The sequence below is a fragment of the Limulus polyphemus genome, unplaced genomic scaffold (genome assembly GCF_000517525.1).
Source record: "Limulus polyphemus unplaced genomic scaffold, Limulus_polyphemus-2.1.2 Scaffold727, whole genome shotgun sequence".
NCBI lineage: Eukaryota > Metazoa > Arthropoda > Merostomata > Xiphosura > Limulidae > Limulus > Limulus polyphemus.
In genome coordinates, this window is record NW_013666337.1 from 370,195 (window position 1) to 375,760 (window position 5,566).

A 5,566-nucleotide genomic window follows, 5' to 3' on the forward strand; every position below is an offset into this window, starting at 1 on the left:
ATTAGTATTACTTCTACGATATCATCCGTTAGTGTAAGACTTGAAGTTTCGAGTTTTTTTAACCTTTAATTTTAAAAAGTTGGATTTCGAAAATATGAAGTCTTAAGCTGGGAAAACTGTGAGCTTGATCATGATATAATAAAGTGATAACAAACTCTACTCCTGAATTAATAATTTCTAGATTCTTGTTTCCTCTTTGGATCACTTGCAAGCATGCAGTTGAAAGCTTGAAGCTCATGTCAATTATACATAGATTCTTCTTGCTCTCCACAGTAGTAATATATATATATATATATTTCGCACACAAGAAAGGAGGTCTTCCCAAGTATCCATATAGTCAGGGACAAAATATGCATTTTGACTCTTTATACCACCACACCTTTGAGGGGCACACCCTTCAGTTTATACATCATAGGCTTAGGATATCATTAACATTTTGAATAAAAACGCTAGTGAGAAATAAGTTCTTTAAAACTTCAACTGTGTATTACTTTTCAACAATAATATTTTTTGTATAAATTTCTTAAAGGTCCAGTATTTTCTTTGACTCTCTTTACTATTAGCAAAAAAAAATCCTTGAAAAACAAATTCAAGCTAAGAGCATTTCAAATTCTCTTTAGTTTCAACCTGTTTTATCTCTTAGTAATCTACCAAATGTTTATTTTATGAGTGACTTTCAAATTTCTGGAAATTCTGTTCTTACCATTTATTTAATTTTTTTGGGAGAGATAACATGGGGCCATTTGATCCACCTAGGCTATCCATTTTTTAACACTGTCCTACTTCAAATTACATAAAGAAACCTCTTTTCTAATGTCCAAAGTACTTATCCAGTCTTCTCTTAAATTTCTTCAATGTTGCATCTTCTACAACACTTTAAGCCAAACTGTTCCATAGGTTGACTGCACTGTTAGAAAAGTAACACTGTCTTAAGTGAAGTGATGGCTGGGTTTTTCGTATCTTAAAATTGTATACTGTAGTCATACTATCTACATGTGTTTTGAACACAGCATTTTGATTTATGAACTCCAAACGTATATCATGCCCCTCCATCAGTTCTTCTCCAATTGAAAACATCCAAATGGGTATTTCAAGTTATAGTATAATTACAGTTATTGGTCATTAATGAAAATAAGAACTAGAAAATGGACCTAGCATAGAACCCTCTAGCACACCTTTTGTAACATTAATCCTCTGTGACTCTGTTCTACTTATAATGTTGTTATTACTTCTACCTTGCAAATAACTCTTAATCGCTTTAACTAGTTATCTCCTTCCCAAGAAATCTTGTGTGGCATCTTATCAAAAGTCTTGAAAGTAGAAGTACATCAAAATCATCACATTAATATTCATTTTAAGTAAGTTAGCAGATTTACAAAATATGATCTTACCTTTTATAATTTCATGTTGTGATATGGCAAATTCTACTTTTATTTTGATATAGTTTTGTTTACCTTCGTGTATTATTCCTTCCATTATTTAGTTCGACTATGAATTTCTAGTCATATTGAAGTGCTAACTCGTCTTCTAGCCAGAGCACATTGAATTTGAGTATGTTTGTATTATGACACTGGCACAAGCTTTCCCTAGCAGTGATGTACAGATATTAAAGTTTTGAAAGATTATGTAAATTAGATAGTCACATATCCTGCCTTGGGCGTAAACAAGTTCGTTCATGAGATACAGTTAAAACAAATTTTTGCTGATTGTTATTGATCTGGAAGTGATTTAATTTTAGAATATTGTTTTTTCAGAATTAAGATTTTTTTCTCCTTCTGGCTTATTTTTTCTGATTCCTTTATTGACTGAAACTACTAACTGATATTTATGTTGTATTGTTGATTAATGTTAGTATCAAGTCCTGGCCAGGCACATGTTTATTAACTATTTCTTGGTGCATGATAAATTTTTATTCCAATTGTTTAAAAGTTTTATTATGGAGTTTTGTGGTTGTTAGAGTCTAATAAATTCTTTTTTTGTTCAACCCTGGTTGTAGCAGTGTTTTGTTTTAGTCCGTTACAATGTGGCTGTCTAATAACATAAAACTTGTGTAAATTTTCCAACAGTATTTCTGTAATTATACACCATTATTTTTCTACCTACTAAAGTAAGATTGACTCGCAAGTAATTACTTAAATTTAATATTTATGTTTTACAATTTAGGATAGAGTCTTTTGGTTGTGGTAAAACTTTATAAGGAATACATTCTTACTTATAAAACAAGACCAAATTAGAAAAATACCAAACTTTCAATTTATACAAGTTTACCAATTAGTTTCTTTAATCAAGCTTAGTTATTCTACATTTGAACTCTAACATCAAAAGTAGCATGATCACTGGTAAAGCTGGACAATAAACTCAATTAATCAATCTGTTGCCTATGAGTATCAGTTACATTGATTAGTATCATATAATTGATTTATCAAAATTAAAGTTAAATCGATTAATGTTAAAAAAAAGTAATCAACTAATCTAACTTGGTGTTTCAGATTACTACTATTTTCAGTCATTTCAACTATCCAAGACTTGTAGGAGTAATAGATTAGTTGAATGTAAAAATTTAATGAACTCGACAAAAACTTGATGAACAAGTTCTACAGTCAACCAGTTCTAATCACTAGTATTGAATCCTAAGGTGCTCAGAATTTAGGTACATCTGTTATGTTTTGGGTTGTATTTACCTGATGTTGCTGCAAAAACATTTAAACAGCCTTGAATTAATAAAATGTTTTATATATATATATATTTAGTTTTTTTCTTTTATGTCAAATAGTTTACAATAATTTCTAATATCATTTTAGTGTACTTAGTTATATTTAATTGCATCATACCATTATAGAAACCAGTGTCTGTTCAGATAGATGAAAGATATAATGAGATTTTTAAAGGCTCTTGCATATACACTTTCTAACCATATCCTCCTAGAACTAGGCTTTCAAACATTCTGTTTAAAAAACCTTAAAATCACAATGTACTCTTCAGTCTTTTGTGTTTAAGCCATATTAATACAGTTTATCTAAAATTGAAGAGTCCCATGATATTAAGCCTACTTTTATTACAGTTTTATCATAATGTTAATTTCCTGATCTGGAGGTGAATAACTTAGAAGAAAATTCAGTAAACATTTTTCTCTAACAACTCAACTCATACTTTCTACATTATTACCAACCTCCAAGCTATTTCATTGCTCGTAAGCACTTCTGCAGATCTTTTGTGACAAAATAACCCCATTCTCTTTTGAACCGAGTTTAGACTGCTAGAAGATATATTAGTTTTATCCAACTGAAAGGAAGTTTGCTAATGTTATTTCTCTTTTCAATGGAGGTGATAAAAATTGTTTATGTAATTATAGACCTATTATAGTCTTACATTCTTGATAAAAGAGTTAGCACAAAGGCTCACATCTAAAGTGTAATAAACTTAAGATAAGACCCAAAACTCGAGCACTTTCAAATAGTTGACTATTCTTCTTCAGGAGAACAAAGAAGAAGAATAGTCAACTATTCAAAAGTGCTCAAGTTTTGGGTCTTATTTTAAGTTTATTACACTTTATATGTGATCCTATCGGAGAAGAAGAAGAATAGTCAACTATTCGGAAGTGCTCGAGTTTTGTGTCTTATTTTAAGTTTATAGTCTTACATTAGTGTTGTGAAAAGTTTTCTGATAGTCTGATAAAATATGCTTTGCAGAATCATTTAACAAAATTTTTTAAATTTTATTGTACAATCAACATGGTTTCACTAAGAGAAAATTTTGCCTGTTTTTGTAAATTAGGATAAAGGTATGGATTTGGTGTATCTTGCTTTTAAGAGAGCCTTTAACAAGATGTCACGTAAGAGACGTGAGGCCATATGATTTAGATTAATGACATGAATGAAAGAATGATCAATATATTATTTTAATTTGCTGATGATATTAAAGTCTTGGATGTTTCTGGTTCCGAGAAGTATGTTGCTGCTTTACAAAGGATTTAGGTTATTGGTGAGTTGGGCAAGTAAATGGCAGATGACTTTTAATTATAATAAATGCAAAGATGATTTTGATGGCAATAACCTTAATAGTGTTATGGAAGTAAATGGTTTTGGTGTAATGGTTGATTACTCTTAAGCCATACAAGCTGTTGCTAGTTGTAGGGAATAGAATTTTAGGTTGCATCTACAGGAGTACTGAAAATAAGTGTAATATGGGTATAACTTCATTACATTGGTCTGATTTGGAATATTGTTTTCTCTGTTGGGCTTCTTACCTTAGGAAGGATATTTATTTGTTGGAAAGGGTTCAGAAGAGTACTAAAAGCTAAAATCTCTGAAGTTGTTTTCTCTTGAAAATAGAATAATTAGAGGGATCTAATTGAGATGTTTTAAGATTGTAAATGGAATTGATAGTGTTGCTGTATCATCTTTTTTCACACTTAAAGGTGAAAATGGTAGGACTAGGGGGACCCAAATATAAATTTTGATTGGGTAAAAGTTATCCTCAGCTAAGAGAGTTTTATTTTTCTAACACGGTGGTTGGCTTTTTAAATGGGTTACCTTCAGATTTGGTGTATATAGCAAATTTAAAGTATTCTAAGAGAAGGCTTGATAAATGTTTAAATAATAAGGGGCTGGCTTTGAGTTAGTGAATGGAACAGCCTAGGTGGACAAACAGTTCTTTGTTGTTCTTAAATGTTTATACATTATCTACTAGGGGATAAACTCGTGCATCATTTACAATGTATGTGCTAAAATTATTTGACTACTGAAATGTTGTTTAGACAAAGCCCAGCGTTATTTGCACATATGCAGCATTATTAAGAGAAATGCTAATACATATGAGAAGGGTATGTGTTTTAAGTCGATAAATCCTTTAAATAATGCTGTTGTTATATTACATTGTCGGGTATGAATGAAACCTAATAAGTAGAATATGGAGTTGGATTTACATTTAAAATAAATACCTCTTAAAAACATGGAATGACTATAAATAAAATATCGGTACACAACATTTTTAGTAGAAATATGTTGTCTTTCTAAAAAGTTGCTAGCTTTGAATAAGTTCTCAAGATTTTTTTTCTTGATGAAACTTTTTTTTTTGTAAATGACTTGTGTGTGTATATATATGTGTAAATTACATCTGAAACCTTTGATTGTTTTCTTTTCTACAAAGCATTAGCTTTAGAGCATTGAAAATGAATGAAGATGTGGCAGTAACTATTAAGGCTAATTGCTGTAGATTATTTACTGGGTAAACTTGTGCTTTCTGAACAAAGTGTATTTAATCTTTAGGCCTAATAGTTGATTTTTATGTGCCTGTTGGAGTTGGTATTGAGATGTAATGGTATTGTTATTTATAAGCCACAGAAAGGTAAAGAATTAATGTGTTTCCTGTCATGGTTGGTCATGTTACTGAAATATTTGTCTTTAAAGATAGTGTTATAAACATCGTAGTTTTTGCAATCATATTGGACAATGCATGTTAAACATCGTTCACTTTTGCACTTGTATAAATGTAAAAGTATCACTGTACAATTAACCAATAGGAATATTGCGTTTCTCTGTGAGCTAGCACACATACACTAACTGAC

General features: G+C 30.4%; 1 protein-coding gene across 5 annotated transcripts in view; it reads left to right on the top strand.

Annotated features, from left to right (window-relative positions):
* The window catches only part of LOC106460198 (2-acylglycerol O-acyltransferase 2-like), a 48,301-nt gene that overhangs the window by 2,012 nt on the left and 40,723 nt on the right, over window positions 1-5,566 (top strand). The window lies entirely within an intron of this gene.